This window comes from Ochlerotatus camptorhynchus, unplaced genomic scaffold (genome assembly GCF_037179485.1).
Source record: "Ochlerotatus camptorhynchus isolate MF236.1 unplaced genomic scaffold, CSIRO-AGI_Acam_v1.1 ptg000008l, whole genome shotgun sequence".
NCBI classification, from domain to species: Eukaryota; Metazoa; Arthropoda; class Insecta; order Diptera; family Culicidae; genus Ochlerotatus; species Ochlerotatus camptorhynchus.
In genome coordinates this window covers 4,025,485-4,048,655 of record NW_027040500.1, presented here as the reverse complement: position 1 = coordinate 4,048,655, position 23,171 = coordinate 4,025,485, and the positions used below count along the sequence as shown (strand labels likewise).

General features: G+C 37.0%; 2 protein-coding genes across 2 annotated transcripts in view; one reads left to right on the top strand and one right to left on the bottom strand.

Annotated features, from left to right (window-relative positions):
• The window catches only part of Tsp66E (Tetraspanin 66E), a 123,168-nt gene extending 113,762 nt beyond the window's left edge, over nucleotides 1–9,406 (bottom strand). Inside the window, exons 1-2 of the mRNA XM_065219086.1 lie at nucleotides 9,159–9,406; nucleotides 8,128–8,234 (exon numbers count right to left, since the gene is read on the bottom strand). The gene's annotated coding sequence lies outside the window, so the exon portion shown is untranslated. The remainder of the gene's footprint in view (nucleotides 1–8,127; nucleotides 8,235–9,158) is intronic.
• Nucleotides 1–23,171, top strand: part of mfr (misfire) — a 52,936-nt gene that overhangs the window by 5,513 nt on the left and 24,252 nt on the right. The window lies entirely within an intron of this gene.

Here is a 23,171-nt window from a genome sequence, read left to right as displayed (position 1 = left end):
GCACGATCCCCACGTGGGGTGCTAGGGATGCCCAAAATTATCAAGTGCTGTCAAACTGGTATGATCATTCCAGATAGTGTAGAACAAAGGTTCAGAATCAGATTAATTTTTACAGTAATAATTGAACATCCCTAGACTTTATGCTTCGCTGACGCCGAAAAGGAAATGGGATAGAATTGTGTTGAATACACATCGTATGTAGACAAACTACACGTTAGTCCAACATAATTAGCATATTGGTAGAACCACTTACAACAAGTCTATCGAAAGAAAAATAAAGAAACGAGTGCAGAATTCTTGAAGCAGGACTTCTCGCTGCGATTGCCGATACACTGCGAAATAACTGTTGCTACACAATATTAGCATAATTATTTTGTGAATCAAGGTTGTTTTCTTTACTGAAGAAAATAATGGCTGCTATTGATTTTGTGCTCAACCGTTTAATTGAACTGTTTGAATTTTTATTTTATTTATGCGATTTACAACGTACATTATAAGTAGTCCCCAGCTGAACCTCAAGAGTGTAGTTTCTACAAAACTCTTTAAATTAGACTGACATTTAAAAAAATCAAATTATTTATCTTCTTTAATAATCCAAAAAGCAAATAAACTGAAATTAAAAAACTGACAAAGTATTTCTTTAAATCTGAGACCCATTTGATCAACAATCTTCAGTTAATAAAATTAGCCATTCAACTGCTTCTGCTGCTGACAAAATGGTATAATCACATTATGGCAATTTTCAGCCATTCGTCAGCTGGTTCGTCTAGGAATTTGCCATATATTCTAAGCCACATCAACATAAAAGCTGTCTATTCCAAGCCAGTAGGGGATTGTTACCTTACCAAGCTGGTACTGATGCAACACAGGTGAAAGTGATTTTCTAGATGAAAAAAAAAACAATCGTGAATAATGCACAAACGTAGCCGCCAAGACCACTACATAATCCAATGACTATAAATATCACGCAACCTTCCCCTTCTGCAGAAGCAGCTCGGAAAATCAACACTGGAAAAGGGGAGCAGTTGGCACCAATCGAGACAGAAAAAAAACTAAGGGACATTTCCTCTTTATGTTTGGGTTGCTGGTTGGTTGGCGTTTGGTTGGAAAACGCGGTAACAGAACCTACAACTGCTGACGAAGGGGAGTCAAAGGTGCAACATAACAAACATAATTATTACATTGGGGATTTTCGGGAAAACTGAGGGATCATTCAGGTTCATTGGCCCCGTTTGGACGTGAATTCAAAGAAAGCAGTATATGACACATTCATCCGGGTTCTCGTGCCAGCCTACAGTTTGCTGCGGCTATTGAAATCAGTTGGGTGACTAATGGGTGAATGAAAGTAAAAATCACATTAATTTTTTTGTGTGGAATGTCACAACATCTGACATGAAACGTGCTTGGCCATAAAACATTTTAAACGCAGGAGTTCAAATCGCGTATTTTACACTACAATTAGCAGCAAAGCATTCCTATGAAATCCCATGGCAGAAATGCCTTTCATTTCAACCGGTTTTTTTTTCGACAAAATCATCTTTAAGTAATTCAAGAAAATACCGTAATTGCGTTAGTTTTAACTAGAAGGAGGAAACAATTGGTATGGAAATCTACTCTAGGTAATCATTTTCAAACAAATTATGAGCAGTTTTGGGGTTATCAATCGCAAGAAAAATAAAAAATAAACTATCTGATATACCATTCTTTAAACATGATGATTGCTTAAATAGCCCAATCAATCGAATGATGCGCCTATTTAGTTTGCATTGCGGAACTATTGACATCACTATGTCCAAGCAGCAAATAAAAACTAAGCTAAATCAGAATAGAATTAATGCATAGTATGTAAGTAAACATTGTAATAATCATTGTATGTAGTCTACACTGGCTTGACGAAATGGAAATAAAGAATTTATAACTTCCAGAACGTACACGGAAAACGGGAACCAATTATTAAGGATTCTTATTTAATCATTTTCAGAAAAATGTTTGTTACTTGTACATCGTATAAATTTTAATAATTTTTGTATGGTTTTTTAACCATTAGGCCGGAACAAATCAGAAGTTTTTCTTTTGTCACCCGATGCTCGCACCAGCCTATGGTTGGGGGGTAAGTAAAAAATAAACCAAAAAAACAACATTCAAAATTCGTTTTACATCACATCCAAACCGTATATTTCAAACATTTACATTACTTCTTAACCATATACTTCTTTGAAGCCAAGATTTTTGACACTAATGCATAACAGGAGACACAAATGGTGACTTTATTATGTGTAACACTCAGGTTATCAACAAAACATTTCGCGCATAAGTTTGTGTATCCGTTCAAGGATGAACTTTGGTAATAATGTAGAAGAATAGGATCAAAGCAACTGATTTTTGGGTTTTGATCAATTCCGAATAAACCATCAAGCGGAATACCACAAACGTTATAGTTCTTATAAAAACAAACGTTCTGTTTTTGATAGTTCCTCCTAACATGGCAGAATAGGAACCCAAATTGATATGAAAATACCTACTTTGTGAATTTAAACCCAGCTTTCTCAACAATTGTGCGTGCTTCAAAAATCTAACTAGACGTATGGATTCAGGGCACAAGCAACACACATGTTCTATAACAGTTTATATGACTAGTTTTGGTTATAAAGAAGTTTACTCATCATAATTGTTTGAATATGTGTTACTTGGGGAGGGTCTACTCAACCAAATCCAAACCATATATTCAAAAGAAGGAGACATCTTGGCTGAACATAAAACCCAAATTTTAACAAAAATGTGTACTTTGTGAGTTTAAACTCGTTTTTCACAAAAAATTAAAAATGCAACCCTGACGTATGGATTTAGTCAGGTCCATTCTTTAAAATCCAGCTCTATTTTACAAAGATCGGAGCTGAAATTCAACTTGACAGGACAGAAAATCAAAGTTTCTATGAAAATACGTACTTTTGTGAATTTAAACTCGGTTTTCTCAAAAATTTACAAATTCAACCCTCACGTATGCAATCTGAAAAAAAAAACCATTTTTCGTAAATATTAACCAGGTTCCTATTAAATCCAAGCAAAAATTTCAAACGATAGAACCGTCACGTATGAACTCACAAAGTTCTATAAATTCCAAGTCTATTTTTCAAAGGACGGAGCCAAAATCCAGCTTGGCTGATCAAGGAACCCAAATTTCTATAAAAATACGTACTTTTGTGGATGTAAACCCAGTTTTCTCAACAATTCTGCTTGCTTAAAAAAACCTACAATCAGGTTTGAACACACGAAAGTCCATTTTTGTTTAATCTCAGCCTAATTTTCAAAGAATGTGAATCTCACAAGAACAAGGAAGGGGTTAAGAGAGCGGAATCTACGTTGAAAGTTAGTTAAACCATTTCAAGAAAGCTCAGACTAGTATTACATATAATTCAATCACTCAACAGAAAAGTTTGGACTCCCTGAGGAAGGTATTGAACCACTTAAGAAAATACTGGACTCTTTTTGGAAAATTTAAGCTAAAAAAAAGTGTCGGTTCACTTCGAAAAACTTTCTACGCTTTTAGGAAAGCTAGATGACCTAAACAAGATTGTGTCCTTGCCAAATGCCAAAGCAGTTAACAAAAACCTGGGGCTCACTTAGGAAAATTTTGAAACCCATTCTGACAAGTTTGGATTCAGTTCGGAAAAAGTTGAATCAATACAGGAAACCTCGGATTCATTAAGGAAAGGGATTAAAGTAGCTAATGTGATAATGTGCTAATGTGCTAAGTTAAGACTCAGTTAGAAAAATGTTGATAACTTATTCGGATGTTTGAACACACTTAAAAAAAGTTCAGACTCAGTTTTGAATCTGCTATGAAAAGTGTCACTCACTTAGGAATTTCCTGAATCGTTTCTGATTCGGTATCACTTCTAAAAAATTTAAACCAATTTTGAATAGATTGGATTTAGCTCGGAAATTGTTGAATCACTTTAGAAAATAATTGAATCACTAAACAATGTCGTTTTTTTATTTCTCCCTTTGTGATATTCCAAACTTTTGAAAGGCCGGGTGACAAAATAAAAAACTTGAGATTTTTTCCGGCCTTATTGGTTGCTAATAATGCAAAAATGCTCGATAGAGCTGGAACAGCTTTTGTAAACATTGACTTCTTTTGATGATTTCTAGAATATCGAAGGACGCCCATGCAAACCAACATAACCATCCCGTAGGGAAAGCGTTCCTCTTCCCGATGGTGATTTGTGAAGGCGAGTCTTGACTTTCTAGAAATCATTCAGAAAAGTCATTGTTTGCAAAAGCTGTTATGCTCTAATTCCAGCTCTATCTAGGATGGTTAAAAAACAATACAAAAAGTAGAATTTTACCACTTAGCAGTTCCACGTCAACCGACGAATCGATTTTATTTTTGCCACTCCGACTTCCATGAACCTTCGGCTAATTTTGCGCTATTAGCAATGATTCAAGTTGTGCCGGATTTCTTTTCTCACGCCTAAGTTTTCAAAATGACGTATTCGATATTTTTCAATAAATCATTTCACGAAAACGGGTCATCTAATCGAAATTATGTCTGAGACAAATTGTAGAAAACAGGGTTGTGAAGTCGGATGAAAATCGGTCGACTGCGACTCCGTTGATTTGAAATTAAGTGATTCCGACTCCGATTCAAACAAAATACAATTATTTCAAAACATGCAGCACAAAGTAAATATTTAATTTAAATTTCATGCACAGTTAAGCATAAAGCATATCGGGAAATAATTTGGAATTGTATTGATTGCTTTGTAAAGGATATTTCAGATATTTTTTAAAGAAATTCTTATTGATACAATCAAATTGCAGATAAATTTAGTAAACCATCCAACGTATTCAGAAATATCAAGAAAAGATATTTTAATAAAATTGATCCAGCCATGGAGGCTATTTTTTTTAAACTAAGGTCAAAGTGTAGCTAATGCTAATTGCCATGTCTGCTGATGATAAAAGTATTTGTCCGATGGAAGGGCCGAATTTTAAATTTGAAGAAATCGTTCCATGTAATTGACCATACTAACACACACGCCTTTAAATCGACTTTACTGTAAGGAACCTCTAACGATAAAATCCATATGTTTTAATAATAAAAATAGTGATAGTCTGTTATTCAATAGCAACTATTGTTGCGGTGCTTGCTCATTGAGTGAAGTTCATTTGCTTCTGTCGTTAGCCCGTTTCACAGTGGGACATGGCTATTTGCACCGCAACTATTTAGTGTAATACCTGCTAACCTGCAAGATACACCCCCTTAAAGATAATGTTAAAAAATATGAAAACGGATGTAAATACTTAAAACGAAGAGATAACGATTTGCTTTCTACTGTAAAAAAAATATGCATTTTTAAAGCACTTACAACTTTGTAGGAAATTTAAAAAAACTGTTAAATTGAAAAAAAAAGTTGTGGTAAATAAAAAAACGCTTTTTAAAGGGACACTACTGTCGGTGCTTCTTTTTCTCCCTACAACTTCTTCCACTTGAGCGATTGAAAAGTCTTCGACAAAGTTTTTTTAAATGACTTCTATAGAAATTAATCAATTTTCGGTGGAAATAAAGCTGATTGTTAGATTCAGCTGCATAGCTGGCTGTAAAAAACCGTCAATAGACGATAGAGCTGGATAGCGGAGGAAAAATATGTGTTCATCAAGTTCAAATCAAAAGAATCTATGCTTCGATGCTTATTACTCAACCTGGAACAATTAATTTTCCATTATGCCGATGGAAAATCAGTCGAGGCACGCATGTTACCTGCGGGGGGTACTGTTCACTACGTGAGAGTTTACGACCTACTACCAGAAGTCCCGGATAATGATCGTTGGTAATGTGTCATTTGTTGAAAAATTCCCAGCTGCTTGGGCCTGGATATGCTGACAGGTGTACGCGGAATTTACATGGACTTAAAAAAAGAGATCCCCAACTCGCTGCTTTTCCTCAATCGGAAGGGGAACATATTCTATCAAGGGAACAACAACTTGTGTTTCCATTGTAAGATGGAGGGGCATCGGAAGGGCGCTGCTGAGAAACAGCAGCCACTTATTTTCAAACATCGAATGACGCATATTACTACTACAAATTTGAGATAGTGGACTATACTGAGAAGAAGCGGATAATAGACGAATATGAAACCAAGCGGCGAGCACTGCTGAAGGAAAAAAATCGAAGAAGCGAGGGAGTTGAGGACACGGCTAAAAGCGGAAGCTAAGCTCAAGCCACATCCCAGGAAGAGTAAAATGAGCTCATAAGAATTGTCCTTTATTAATATTTATTGTTATTTAAAAAATATACTGGTTTTCGGCTCCGTGGAGTCCTTTTTACATTAAACTCTAACAAATAAACTAATTGAAAAAAATTAACGAAATTGGGCGAATCCCCAATGAAAAATATAAAAAGGCTTTAGAAAATCTACCCTTATGTATGCTTTACTCCCTTTTAACCCATTATCTTTATGAATGGCGAATCATATGGAGCTGGAACTCAAAGACATAACGTGATTTCAATGGACTAAGGAGAAGAATAGAATTACTTCGAACAGGATATCAAACAAACTCAGGACCAAACCATTAGAGATAAGAAATCAACAAGGCACCTGTGAGTTATATACTCGGAGAGGTATTTGATAAATAATCAAAAAGTGGTAAGTTGAAATCATAATTCATTAATTAGTAGAAATAACCATATTATCCTATAATCAATACTACTATTTTTATATATCAATGAAATTAGTCATAACAGAGTAACAGAAAGAATTTAAAAATAGATGGGGAAGGACAATAGACACAAGTTGACACAATACACAAGACAAGTAGGGGTTAATATACAAGACAAAATGACAGAATAAGTGACGACAGAAGACAAGACTGGGACAAAAATCAACCTTTAAAAAAACAAAATACGCAATTATATTATCAAAATTATTTGGATCAACACAAAAACAACAGTGACCAAACGGGCACCATAGCCTAGGTGTGTTGATTTAAAATAAAGGCTCATAGAAGTAAAATTTATCAATAAAAGGGGTCCAGTGTAGAGTTTAAGCAAGTGTATGCTGCCACTGTGATCACTACAAAAAAATATTAACCGTTACATGTATGTGCGATGAAAAACGTGCAAGAATTATATCAGTTTATCTGTGGTTTTAATTTCAAAATTATTAAATAAAAAATACGTCGTATGATTATTGATGGTGGCGATCGAGCCCAAAATTGGCTAAAAATCACCCTAATAACTAATAAAGTTGTTTGTTTATCTTTGACAATTAATAACCAATAACTTTGAATTAAATCGAAGAAGAACTTACAAATGATCAGAGTTAATTCAAAGTGTACATGCAGAGGTCTAAATATAAAGTAATTAGATTTATTCAAAGACTCCATTAGTTGAACAAAGTCGTGGTTTCAATTCCTGGTCTTGTGAAAAATATTTTACACCCCGGACAGACTATGGCTTATATCATGTAATATAGGCTGTCTTGCAATGAGCACTCATACATAGGATTTCCAGTGAAAACTAGATATATGAGTGCTCATTGCAAGACAGCCTATATTACATGATATAAGCCATAGTCTGTACGGGGTATTAGGTTTGAATATTTACTAGTCTTCTCAGAACAGAGTATTATTTTACTTGCCACAAGAAATACAAATGCATTGCATTTGTAGCAATCTCCCAATCATCAACCGTAGAAGTGCTCAAAGAATAATAAGATCACAGACAAACAGACATAACACATTGAATATTTTTCAATATAAAACATCGTCGCTAAAACACTACCGCCATCTGTTGAGTATAGTGTGATGGGTAGTACGCCGAACATATGGCGGTAGTGTGTAAACGTCAAACACAAGGGAATTGACTATGCGTGCCACAGGTGGCGGTACTACCACTAAAAAACATAAAAATCTACCGTTAAATGCGTATTCGATATACAGCTTGCGAATTTTATGTTTGTTTGTCTGTGATAAGATGCTATCAGACATAGCTTTCATCATAGCTTCATCATTTCAGAAATAGTCAAGATGAAGTTAAATAATCCACGTATTACATTTGCCATTAAATCCTTCAATTGCAAAATCTACATAATTTAATAGTTGTTATAAAAAAACGTAGCTTACCTTTAAAAATTTCACGATTCCAAAAACAGCTTACGGGAGAATATTTTCGATATTTTTCGTATCAGGTTTCACAACTTTGCTCTCACTGCGTTCTGTTACTGCAGCTGCTGTCAAGAACAAATAATAAACAGATATTCTTCCTACTATCACACGTACGAGAAAGTGAACAAGAATGACCTAGAATTTAAATTGTTTGTTTTCAGTTGCGGTGTCTTGCATTGATGACGTTATTGATGAAGATAATTTTTATACACATGAGAATAAATTAAAATAAACTTCCTTTTCAAATAATATGCCACACAACTGTTTGGTATTTTTAATTATTCCAGTTACGCAAATAACTTATTGCAAATAAATAATAATAATGATAACAATAATAAAACACAAAGCATTCGTTGAATCTGCTTCTAAACAAACATTTCCGTACTTCTGATTGACTGGGTCTGTTCCTATTATATAGCATCACAATCTCTCCCTATTCACTCGATCTTTTATTTACATTTTTAAAAGCACAACACAAACAGAAATGGATTGTCTAATTCGCTAATTATCTGGCAATCCAATAACGACCGGCTGGATTTAAATTCCTTCCACGCGTGGTTTTCACTTTGAAACGATTCGCATGAATCTCAATCCGACTACTCAAGAAGGTGGTATATCACTGGGACCGTTTCTTGCCCTCTGTTGTTGTTTTTCCGCTTCGTTTGTATTTACTTTATTTCGTTGATTTAATTTCCTCTTCTATTGCGCGATTGGAAGGTGTGTATGCGCAGATTTGCTGGGAATAATTGCGTTCGCTTCTCGTCTCCCCGGTTCAAATTGATTGAATCAACGAGCCTGGCACATTTCGGTCACAAAACTCTACGTCTGCAATTTTCTTCTCATTTTCGGCCTATCAAGAACCTTTTTGTTTTTTGGCTGGCAGTCACTATTTGCACACTTTTAGCGGTTCAATCCGACCATACACAACCTTCCACAAAAGAAAAACAACACCAAATAAACTCCGAAGCGAAAGGAGAAATGCCCCAAACCTGTTTAGTCGTCGAAAGCAGCGCTCTGCTGTATAGCCAATAAACAACAGTGAACGATCGTCCCTAGTAGCAGTAACGTTGAAAGAAGGGGAACTCGATCTTCAAACCGCCAAAAACTGAAAGCAAGTCAAACGATGAAGCTAACGAGCGCGCGCGTTTTGTTGTTAAAAGGCAATCCGACGGTCAAATAGCGACACACAACCTCACTCGATGATCTCACGCAGCAAACTGGATGCTTTGGGGCAACAAGCATAAATGCTTCGCTGGGGCTTAGTGCTTCGGTTGCAAATGATGCAGTTGTTAAGAGAGAGAGAGAGAGCGAGCGAATAGTGTTTGTAGGGTAGTAAAATTGAGACGAGTATGGTAAATTATAGTAAAATTCAGTGTTTTTCATCAAACAAGTGTTTGGAGTATAAATCACAAAGGGTTGAACACAGATTTCAATATGAACAACTGTATATTTTTCATATAACCTTACATTCTACCTAATTCCACATGAAACTTGTTGCAGAATATTGGATGCTTTGAGAAATGATATTTAGAGTAACTAAATGTAGTCCAAATCTTTTTACACGGTTTTTTAAGTGTATTTCTTTGACTATATGTTTAAGCATTACTTCTACGTGAAGTCAACGATTTACATAGTCGAAGATGCTAATTTTAAATAACAGACTGTAGCAACCGTGTCCCCTCGAGATCGTCGTGGTAGGGGTAAACAATAGTTGCAATTTCCAAACCTACGACTGGATGCCTTCCTTCAAATAACAACTGAAGTGCGATAAAAAATCGGTAGAACTGTTTCAAACACACAGTTGGTACTTGAGCGGGTCGGTTTTCATCTCTTTTTGCCAGTGGTGGCGGGGGGGACACCCCTCACCATCCCTCTCCAAAGGGGGAGTTTGGTAAAGAGAGATGAAAAAACCGATTTGTACCTTCCATAAAAGTTGTCCTAGCTCGCTGTTCTAACATCTATATGCAATCTTCACACTGCCGTACTCTAACGGAACTATCAACTCTATGCTTTCATCTACTCCATCTATCGTATAAAAATTACCACTACAGTCTGTTATTTGAAATTTGCATCTTCAACTACGTATTTCTTTACTATACTGTGGGTCACATTACGAAATCGAAAATGAGGTATGTAACGAAAATGGGGCCTCCCTTAGTTCAGTCGATAAAAGCGCAGCTACAAAACAATACCATGCTGGAGGTGGCTGGGTTCAATTCCCGGTCCGGTCTAGGAATTTTTTGGGTTGGAAATTTTCTCGACTTCCCTGGGCATAGACTAAGATCAACAATCAATATGAAACTAACGATTTTAAATTGGCTCACTACTTGACTAGCCTATTGGTCCCAAGCAAACGATTAACGTACCCCATTTTAGTCGAAAGTCTAGTACTACGCAATGTTTGTTTTGATTCGCTATGAAAGTTTGACAGATAAAATGAGGGGTTATTGGTTTTTTTTTATGTTTCGAGGGGTGAATCGATTAGCTTGGGACCGAAGAGAGTACCAGAGCTGAGCCAAAAAGTTGAGCACGTTATTTAGGGACCTTCTAGTCTTAGAGCTACCTCTATGGTAAGATTGCACTTGCCACACAATTATACTAATGGTATAGGCATCGAAAGCCCTCAATTAATAACTGTGGAAGTCTATCTAGAACACTAAGTTGAGAGCACGCTAATATGCGATAAGCAATAAGTTTGAAATGCGAAGATGTAGAAAAAAAAAAGAACGAAAATGAGGAAGTTTTCAAATACATATTTCTCAAAACTGTTAACACTCCGAATACGATGCCTCCGAAAAACGTGTAACGGCAAGTTTGCAATAGCATACTTTAGCCATTTCTTGATGAATTTCAAAAATTGTGGTACTTCTAGAATTCCTAGGGTCTGTAGATTATTTTGAATGTAAAAATAAGGTCGTCTACTTTATTCAAAAGCAAAAAGAGTCGTTACACGTTTTTTTTTTTAAAGAAGTGCTTATGGGTTTTGCCACTAAGATCCATAAATTAGATTAATGGGCTCAAATGTTCATAATTAGCCAGAATACAGTTATGGTTCCTACATATGGATAATGGAGACAACGGAACGGTCCTCCGGACCATTCGGAATATCCATAAAATTGGTCAATCCACGAAACTGATCCTAGAGCTCCGCGGTTTTTCAAAAACATTAGGAACTGTGATATGAGAAAGAATTCTTATAATGGGTTCATGACATAAACACTAACCCGGATGACCATGGGAGCATGCTCAGGAAGACCCGAAACATCTGTAAAAGTGGTCAATCTATGAAACTGGTCCTAGAACTCCTCGGTTTTTCGAAAACACTTGGAACTGTGATATAGGAAAGAATTTGGGGTCGTGACACAAACATGGTCCCAGATGGCTATGGGGCCGGCCTTTGGAAAATCCAAAACATCCGTAAAAGTGGTCTATTCATGAAACTGATCCTAGAGCTCCGTGATTTTTTCGAAAACACGATATAAGAAAGAATTGTGGGTCGTGAAATAAAAATGGACCCGGATGGCCATGGGAATCATCCTCCGAAAGATCCGGAACATCCGTAAATGTGATTCATCCATGAAACTGATTCTAGAGCTACGCGGTTTTTTTTCGAAAACACTAGCAACTGTGATACAATAAATAATTTAAGGTTGTGAAATAAACATGGTCCCGGATGACCATGAGACCATCCTCCGGGAGATCCGAAAGATCCTTTAAAGAGGTCCATCCATGAAACTGATCCTAGAGCTCCACGGTTTTTTTTTTCAAAAAATATTGGGAACTGTGATATAAGAAAGAGATTGGGATCATGACATTAACCTTGCCCTGGATGGCCATAGGACCATCCTCCGGAAAATCTGAAACATCAATAAAAGTGGTCCATCCATGAAACTGATTCTAGAGCTGCACAGTTTTTTTCGAAAACACGTGGAACTGTAATATAAGAATGAATTTGTGGTCGTGACATAAACATGAACCTGGATGGCCATTGGACCGTCATTTGGAAGATCCGGAACATCCGTAATAGTGTTTCATACATGAAACTGTGAAAAACCTCGGAAAAAACCATGATTTTTTTTTCGAAAACTTCACAGTTCGAATCAGTATCATCCATGCACAAGACGGTTTCATGGTCATTCGGGTTCATGTTTATGTTACGACTCTAAATTATTTTTTCACCGTTCCGCGTGTTTTCGAAAAAAAAACGCGGAACTCATGGATCAGTTTTATGGATTGGCCATTTTACGGATGTTCCAGATCTTCCAGACGACGATCCCATGACCATGACGGAACATGTTTATGCCATGACCCCAAATTCTTATATCAAAGTTCCTAATGTATTTGGAAAAAAAAAACTGCGGTTGTTTTGGATCTTCTGGAGGCCATACAGGTCCATGTTTATGTCATGACACTAAATTCTTTTCTTCTTTCCCAAATGCTTTCGAAAAAAACGCGGAGTTCTAGGATCAGTCTCAAGGATTGACCATTTTTAAAGATGTTCCAGATCTTCTGGCGGACGGTCCCATGGCCTTCAAGGTACATGTTTATGTCATGACCCCTAATTAATTCCAAGTGTTTTCGAAAAAAAAAACCGTGCAGCTCTAGAATCAGTTTCACAGATTGAACACTTCTACGGATGTTCCGGATCTTCCGGAGGACGGTCTGATGGCCATCCGGGTTCATGTTTATGTCATGAACCCAAATTATTTCTTATATCACAGTTTCTAATGTTTCCGAAAAAAACGTGGAGTTCTAGGATCAGGGGTTTATGGATAAACCATTTCTACGGATGTTCTGAAACTTTCGAGGACCGTTTCGTTATCTCCAGGTTCCATTTATAGGAACCATGACTGTATTCTGGCTAATTATGAACATTTGTGTCCAATACTCTAAATTATAGATCTTAAGCCACTTGTAAAATCCATAAACCCACCTTTAAAAAAAAACGTGTAACGACTCTTTTCGCTTTTGTAAAAAAAAGTAGGCCACCCTATTTTCAATCGTTCTACAATTAAAATAATCTACAGAGCCTAGGAATTCTAAAGGTAGCATAATTTTTGAAATTCATCAAGAAATGGCTAAGTTATGTCATTGCAAACTTGCTGTTACGCGTTTTTCGGAGGCTTAGTAGTCGGCGTCGAGGTCGGCGTAAAGTATTTTACCCACCGTATTCGGAGTGTTAATGAGAAATATATCATGTAATATGTCAATCGACGGAGAATTTATTGAGCAATGTTTTGGTTTATAGTACAAATAGTGGGAATAGGCAAACAGGTGACTCGAGTTTCAAACGCCTTTGGATACGGTTGTGTTTTAAGTTTGTTCTCTGTTTTGTGCGTGCATTCGCTTTCATAGTTTTCGGCTGCATTTGCCGGGTTAGCGCTGGCACTCTGCCTCCCGGACGGTTATACGTGTGTGAGTGATGGTTTTCTCGCTTTCCGAGAAGTTCTAGAATCGAGAAAGAAAACATGATACATCATGTTGGCAAACAACAGAAGATTTGCTTTTTTCTCCCGGACCAGAAATTTGTGGCATCGCGAGTGATAATTTTAATTTAAGTTTATTTACGCGCCTTACAAGGTTTGTTTACAAAATGGAGTTAAGGCCATTTCAATTGTTGGTCTTGAAATAGTCTCTACTACTAGCAAATATTTACAGTTCTTATGGAAATTTTCGGTAGAGTGAAAGGATAGTAGGTACGAGGTCCGCCATGTTTCACGCACAATCTGACGTTTGCTTATAGATTTTACCATAGAAGTAGTAAAAAGAAGCCTGGAAACAAGGTCCGCACTCACAGTTCAGTCAATTTGCTCAGTTTGTGAGCCAAAGTAGCGCGGCGATGAGGAAAGTGGAAAAACCCGTGGAAGCAAATTTAAATCGGCAAAATTAAGCTGAACAATGTATTAGGTCCTAAGTAATATTGGCAGATTCTCTTCGTCGACTTTCTATTTGAATCTTCACGGCCATGTTATGGTATTCCCAGCTAATTTCAACACACATATATCTATAAAACAAGCTATTATCTAGCATTTTATACAACAAACCCGGCAAGAAACGGTTCAATACCCAAGTTATTAACGAAAGAGAAAGTCGACAAAGAGATTAGATCAATGTTACAATTGCATTGTTCAGCTTGAAAACTCAACTAGTGCTTTGGTGTTAAATTGGAAAACATAGGAAACGAGACCCATTCTAGTTAGAAGGCACCATTTAAAGAGACATAACTGTCAAACTGGCCGCTTCATTGTATAATGCAACGTGATCAAGCTTAGCCTTCCACCAGCCTTGGCCTGGGACGAGAATTTTCTGCTGATGCAGTGAGTAAGAGGGAAGGGAAAGCAAATTTTCACAATAGTTTGCAAATTATTGAGAAAGAGTTGATTTTAATTTTCTTGGGATGGGGGGACTAGCATTAAATCAACAGTCAACCACACTGGAGATAGTTTAAAAAATAATTAACTACTGATCCCGTTGATGAAACTTAATCAAATTAGGGTAATTTGTCAATTTTTGAACAGCTATCCACACGTTTTGGATATTTATCGGTTTTATGAGGTTTAGAATAGAATTTCTCACGAAAATTTCGATTGAAACATTTCCAGAGCTCTTTTGAAATTTATATTCGTTATAACATTCCTCATAATAAATCTTTTGAATGTGTCTCAGTGCCCGATTGTTGCACTTACATTTTGCTTTTAAAATTCCACTATTTCACACTTTGTTTCTTATTAGTGCACACCCATAAAATATGGCTAAATGCATATTAGAATGCAATTTTTCAGCAAGAATAATCCTTCAGTCGTTCTGATAGATGATTGAACATAACTTTAAAAGGACGCATTACTTTCCAAAGTAAATTCAGATATAATTCACCCTTCCCACTAACCGAAACATCCTTCCTGTGACAACCGTGGAGATGCAGAGGTATACTCATTATCAACCAACAACGGGTGTTGGACTAACAATCCTTTTCCTTTCAGATGACAAAAAGGACGTGAACCGGAGTTTGCACACTGAGAATGGATTGCTAATCCCATGTATGATTTCGCTGGATCTGGTTAATCGCTGAGTAGCAAATACGAATTGCATGGTCATCATTGATCATCCAACTGCTCTTTCGACCTCTTTTGATGTCCACAACAACTTTTCCAAATTTGATCGAATTTGGTTACGATACAGATATGTGGAAACGCTTTATTGTTTGTAGAAACGCAACGACACTATTCATTTCCTTGACAGTAATTCAAAAATTGCTCAATTATTATCAAATCTGGGATACAGACTGAAAAAAAAAAATTTACTAAAGAACTGTGCTAAAGACCTCGAGCCAGTGATCCCCGGTCCATGAGTTGATGGTCGATAAGTAGGGTTCAGGTGTAAGAGCTGCCTCCCTGGTGTAGCATTGGGTACTCAGTACGGAATACAAGATCGACGGAAAATGAATCAAGGAAAAAAAAAGACCTCAAGCCGGTTTGAAAGTTTATATTTATTTCTATATATGTTTGTATCGATTTGCGGCCTTCGATAAAGTTATTCGGCATAGTTTACCCAATTTTAGTCCCAGGTTTGGTAATAATCGAGCAATTAGTTTCGTTCCGTTTCCCATACAAACTTTAAAGTTCTCCCGTAAATCCTGATCATAATTGACATCGATAACATTTGATACACTCCATATAAATCTAAAGAGTAGTGGGGAACAGGGGGTTTTGATCTGCCATACAAACTTGACCCACCCTAATATACTGTACCCACTCGTTCGTTAAGGAATACAAATCTTTTTAATATAAAATTGGAAAAAAATCAAAGAAGAAACTATGCCAAAAGTGAGCCTTTAAGTAAAATGATGTCACAACATATATTGTGTAATAAATTTTTCATATTGTTTAATAACCTATGTTACAAGACGGAAAGTGCGCTTAAATTAATGTTCATATCGAAGGCGAGTATTTTATTGTAACTGCTATTGTAGAAGAAAAAATAAAAATTTAATTTTATTTTTGAAAAGATAAAAAGTATCAAGAATAAAGATATCCAAAAAAGAGAGCTTAACGACGTGTTCGGGGTATCATCCAATCAATTTGTGGGATAGTTTATCCATCCGGAATACAGTTCGTTAATGGTATTTGTTTATTAGGGATGGACATTTAACTTTTCAGTCATAATTATTTTTCAAAATGCGTATTTCCCAAACATAATTTGCGTTTCGCAGTGGTCGAAGCAAGCGTTAGTTAAAATGAGGTATTTTTTTTTAAATAAGACTAATGTATAAGCAAATTAAACATAATATTCCAAACCAAAACCTTGTTTCAGATCCACTCTAAACCGACCTGTTGCATGGTGCAGAAATGAGTGCACGAATACTTTTACTATCCCCCTAGCAACGAAAGCTTGCGGCAATGCTCAGACGGCGAAAAGTTACAGAGCTTACGAAGCACTGAATGTCTGCTTTTCGCCTCGCTTGTTTTAGGTACTCATTATGACATCGGGTACGCTGTGGGTGGGAGAAAAAGCGTTGTAAACATTTTATGAATACCTATTAGCGAATTCGTTTATTATTCAGTTCCAACCAGGATCGGGTATCAAGATTGGGTCTGCTTGTTTTCTGACAAACGTCAGTTTGCTCGTTTGTTTTTAAAACCTAGCTCAGGTTGAGGTTCGCACTGGGTTGGAACTGGTGTTAACCCCGATAATAAACGAATTCGCTATATGTATCACGCTTACATGTTTGGGTTGAGATGCTCGTTACAATATCATGTATTAGGCAGCTAAGAAGATTTTCAAAGGCTGCCTATTTGCAAATTTAATTGAGAAGAGGTGTTTAGTATTTCAGGTGAATGATTTTTTTTTATTCAGATTCTAAAATTATTGATAACATTTATCAAATTCCCTACAATAGACTGATAACACAAACATTAAAGCAGGGATGTGGAGTAGAAGTTGGAGTCGGGGTTGGAAAGAATTTCACGGACAGATGAGTTGGAGTCGGAGTCAGTAAAATAATGCCAAGATCCAACAAGCCTCTACTGGTGCTCTGAGGTGCTTCTCGGAATCTTAATACATGATAAAGAGGAATAACAATAATAAGAACAACAGAAAATGGTTTGGTTTTCTTTATATAAGAGGCTTTCAGCCGTAGGCACAACAACAGATATTATTTATTATTATTTAACTTTATTAATGAGGCTTTCAGCCTTGGGCTGGTTCGCCTCCACAACAACAGATAATGAAACAGATTTAATTATACATGTCAAATTGAATCATCGATTGAATGTAAAATAGTAGAAGAAGACAATTTAGTGAATAAAGTGTAGCGTAAATTTATATTACATCAATATTACATCAAGATAAATTGAAATTTCGCATAATCATAATCATTTTTTTCAAATCCGTGACTTTTAAATTTTCGGTAAATTTGAAATTTGGAAATTTTACATTGTCGAAGAATGTTCGACAAAATAAACCATTCTATTATCAAATACTACAGTTGTTGCCGGACATAACCATGTAAAAAGTATGTGCTTGGAACCAAGTGTTTTATGTCAGACATCAGAATCAATTACAGATTTTTTTTTTTCCAAGTCCGTGAATTTCAAACTTGAATTGTTTTCCCAAACAAAACACAGGATTTATTACTTTTTACTACTTCAGATTCATGCATTTATTTTCTTAGTTCAAAGTCTCCTTACACCCTAAGATTATTTTACCGAAATCTGTGAAATTTTATAGAAATCTCAACAGCTGAACGTTCGGTAAACAGTTCGGTGATTTTTCACAGATTTTCTGTGATTTTTCACAGATATTTGTTGAAAAATTACATGAAAACTGTGAAAAATCACCGAACTGTTTACAGAACGTTCAGCTGTTGAGATTTCGGTAAAATTTCACAGATTTCGGTCAAATAATCTTAGTGTGTAGATCGGATTCTTGAAAAGTTTTCAAAGTCTAAGATCTCTAAAAATTTCCAAGTAAAGGACCTCCTCCTCGTCCAAAGATATCTTGAAAATGGACCTTGATTTTATTTCTAAGATCCGATTTTTCTTATATTACAAATATTGTTATTTTTCAGGTTTCAGGATCATAAAAAAACGTTGCCTTGATATTGCGTAAGCGTGAGATCTTAAAAAAAACTAAATCTTCAAAAGTTAGAATTCTTGATAGTTCCAAGATTATTGAAAAATCAAACTGAACATTGCATTAGCTCATAAGTAAATTGACACATTCTCTTCGTCGACTTTCTCTTTGTATCCTTACGGCCATGTAAAGACATTCCCAAGTATCTTCAGCACACAGATCGATAAAGAAGCTTTTATCTAGCATCTAATACGACAAACACAAGAAATGGTTACGTGCTCAAGTTATTAACGAAAGAGAAAGTCGACGAAGAGAATCGATTAATGTTACATAGGACCTAATGCAAAGTTCAGCATGAAATGATCCATTTATTTATGTAAATTTATGTGAAATAGCTCGATATTAATCCACTGGAACTCATTGTTGTTCAAGTCATAGATTTCTTAATCAAAATCAGTGTTTACTCGGCTTTCGACATAAGCAGACCACTATCAATGTGTGTCACGCGATCAGGGTTGCTAAAAGTGAATCTGTGTTTTTGCCCAAAAAAATCTATTCGTCTTAGTTTTTCTACAGAAAATATGTGATGATATCTGTGTTGATATTTTAAAAATTTCCTTTAAAAAGTGTTTGATCCAAAAAATATGTATCATTAATTACTTATGGTTTGGCAAAAAAGAATACCTCTGACAGCTCTCATTCTCCTTTTTAAATCCACAAAAAACATGCTTAGATATATAAGTTGGTGATGGTAAAATAAGTTTAAATAATGTTTTGTTTTTAAACATCACAAGTTTTATTTTATAAATTGTTGATCATATTTTGAAAATCTGTGTAATCTGTTTAAATTCTAAAAATCTGTAATCTGTGAATACAGAATCTTGGTTTTAAAAACTCTGAAAAATCTGTAGAAAGACAGAATTATCTGTAATTTTTGGTAGCCCTGGCAACCATGGTGTGGTCCTCCTCATTGTTCTTCATCAGCAGTTCTTTCAGTCGATGCATCGTCGACTTTGGAAAGCAATAATTTCGTCATGAATGTGTTGAATGGAAACGCTCTGACCTCCGTTGGCGAATCTGCCATTCAATGAAACCACTGAAAGCGGCTCCCGTTCTGGTGGAGGAGGCTTATTGGATAGCGGAAGATAAAATGTTTATTGTGTTGTTCCTTTTGACTATAGTTTTAAGATGTATTGTGTAGTGAACAAGAATCCTCGGCTCTGTAAAGTAAGTTCGATTAAGCCTTATCAAATCAATTAATAAACAAACAAAAAAGAAGCAAAACACTGTTGCTTACTTCTTTTGATGCGTTTTTTTTTTCATTGTCTGCAGCTCAGTCAGTGCCTTTGTCGTCGTTGAATGCCAAAATTTCGATATGGTCGAAATAAAGCACACTTTAGGCTTTACCTATCCAAATAGAAGTACAAATTTCTTCAAATCACTGGATGCGAATCTTGGTTACATGGACAATAACGGTGAAAAAGCTGTGGAAGAGGAGGTTGAGGTGCTAGAAGAAGAGGTGCTGTAAACGGACTTGACGTCTCCTGAGGTCGAGAAAAGCAGTGGAGAGGTAGTAAGCGTTGTCCACCGGCGCCGGTGGTGTAGTGGTAAGCGTGACTGCTTTCTTACACCCCGATGGGTCTGGGTTCGATCCCAGCCAAGGTCGGTGGGATTTTTCTGAGGCATAAAAATCTCTGGTCACGTCTTCCTTCGGAAGGGAAGTAAAGCCGTTGGTCCCGGCCCATGTGTGTTGAATGGGTGCGATATCCTACGCAGGTGTGGAAGCTGACTTCCTGCACATTCGATTGCCGTCAATGGATGGCAATCGATGTCCGTCGGTGATTGGCACTAGATTGCGGAACAGAGACCGACGTTAAATAAAGGAAGGAAAAAAAAAAGTAAGCGTTGTCCAGAAACAACACCCCTTTTCTAGTGAAATAGATAAGGCCTGTACTCGAAAAAAAATGCACTAGACAAAAGTGTTCGCCAAAAATGTATTAAAGTCGGATTTTCTCGAAACTTTCAGGGACTGAACTAATACATATGGATTATGTTTCGGCATAATTACATTATTCAATTAACTTTCCATCGCTGAAAGCCCGCACCTTTCCCTTAAGACCCCTCATTACATTTTGTGCAATGGTGGAGCTGACCTTTTTGGTCACTTTCATCCATTATTTCTTCAACTCCAGCTCGTTCTTAAACACCTTGGACGATTTTCGAACTTTGGCCTTCATTATAGCCCAAAATCTTTCCACCGGACGAATATCTGGTGAATTTGGGGGGTTGACGGTTTTTGGTACAAAAACAACGTTATTGTCTCTGTACCAATCCAACGTCGATCGCGCGTAATGGCATGATGCCAGGTCCGTCTAAAATAATGTCTCGCCTCCGTGGGATCACAGGAAGGGCAACAGACGCTTCTGGAGGCACTCGGTGCGGTAAATTTTGCTGTTGATGATACCCATTGTGATGCACGGTTTACTCAGTTTACCGCATTGGCATATGACCTTTCCTTTGGTTTGTTTTTTCCGTCGATCTTGTTTTCCGTGCTGAGCACCAATGCTACCGACGTGCCAGGAAGGCAGCTCCCACACCTGGACCCTACCTATCGACCCATCAACTCATGAACCGGGGACCAACGGCTTTACTTCCCATCCGAAGGAAGGCGTGATCAGAGATGTTATACCTCAGAACATCCCGGCGGCGCCGACTGGGATTGAACCCAGGCCTGCTGGGGTGAGAGGTAATCACGCTTACCACTACACCACCGGCGCCGTTTGGCATATGACCTGCCAGAGAAAGTATGTTTTGGCGAATTTGTCCCCTTTCTTCTTCCTTATGTCTTCCGGAACATCAAACCGTGATTTGGCAACGTAGAACCATAGAGGTAACTCTAAGACCACTGGGTCCCGAAGAAAATCATTATTATTTTTGGCTCACTCAGTACCAGAACAACGGTCCCAAGCAGTCCCAAGCTATTTCACTCACCCCTGCATGTTCTGCATGAATCCACACACCCCTGATGTTATCTGTCAAACTTTCATAGCGAATCAAAACAAACATAGTGTAGTAATAGAATTTCAACTAGAATAGGGTACGTTAATCGTTTGCTTGGGACCAATAGGCTACTAAAGTGGTGAGCCAATTTAAAATCGTTAGTTTCGTATTGATTGTTGGTATTACCGAATACATCATATCAAGAAAACTGGCAACTTTTTCAGAATCCAAGCGACAGATACTATAACGCCATAGAGTCAACTCTAAGACAAGTAGGTCCCGAAGAAACGTGCTCAACTTTTTGGCTCAGCTCTGGTACTATCTTCGGTCCCAAGCTAATCGATTCACCCCTCGAAACGTAGGAAAATCCACTAACCCCTCATTTTATCTGTCAAACTTCCATAGTGAATCAATGGGGCACGTTAATCGATTTGCTTGGGACCAATAGGCTAGTCAAGAAATGAGCCAATTTAAAATCGATAGTTTCGTATTGATTGTTGATAGCGCTGCACTTGAGTGAGATGGCGCGGGAAGTGGCGAGTGTTGGTGTTTTATGATCATATGATGATAAAAGTCTTGTGTTTTAGGGTTTTATAATGCCCTCAAAGGCAGACCAGAAACCTAGTCTATCGTGCTGTGAAAAACAACGGTCTATCAGCGGCCGGAAAGAAATGGAACCTGTGAGGAACATTGTTGGAGACCAACTATAGAGGATGATGAATAGACTACTGTAGTTTGTTTTGTGTGAGTTGAATCTTTTTTTCTTAATTAAGGGTGTAAAAGCTGAATAACTGCCTCTTTCTCTTGAGCCCACCCAAGAACCTACATTTTGTATTAAGATCTAAAAGTGAACTGCTCGTCTGACTTCCTCTGGTATATTCAATCAGAGGATGTTCCTGAATATACAATCAAACAGCACGTAATGTTGTGAACAATTTCAATGACAGCAGTGCTCCCATTTAATTTACAACAACCTAATGCCTACGAGACTGTGCCGAAGGTGTGCCGAAGGTATGCCGAGCGGAGATGAACCAGCGTCTGGCTGAAAATCTCCTCAATAAAGACAACCAACCAACCAGATATGCTGAAGGTATGCCGAAGGTGTGCCGATGGATGTGCCTAAGCTGTGGCGAATCTAATTTCGGCACAATATGCTGAGTGACTTACCCCTTGGATGAGCCCATAAAACATAAAAAAATCAGTTTCCACTATGTATCACTCTTGTGTGCTTGGCCTGATTAGAAACAGTACATTACAATATAATAAGGCAACTATCCTAAAATGTTCAAAAGTACATGAAAAATCATGTGACCAGCTTATTTGTATTGCGTTGCGAAAAATAATTTCATATGTTTGATCATTTGATTGTGAATGTTTTTTTTTGTTTTATTTATTTGCTCTAGATTTCAAAATTTTTGATTAATTTGTTGCACATTCATGATAACTAGAGAGACCCTCTATATGATAACATAATAAATAAAAATAATGTCATTTTCGATGCAGAATTCATTTTCAATTTGATGGGATGTATGTTTCCTTCATCATTGCTTCTCTTTAATAAAGAATTAAAAAAAAAAAAAAAAAAAAATCATCATTGCACATTTGACATGTAGATGTTCTTCCCAACCTAGAGACATGTGTCGTTTTCGTTTCTGCGGTGTAGCACCGGTATAGTGTAAGCAGAAATAAGCACGTGTCTTTGACAGCTCAACACCATTTGTTTGTAAACAAGCTACATTCAGAACCAAACGCAAATTCTTCGAGATAACCACCATCCGTCGTCTGGCTCGCCGTGGCGGTGTCGCACGTATCTCCGGTCTGATCTACGAGGTGTGCTGAAGTTGTTCCTGGAAAATGAGGTCCGTGATGCTGTCACCTACACTAAACACGCCAAGCGTAAGTGGCCATGGATGTCCTCTTCAATAAAAGGG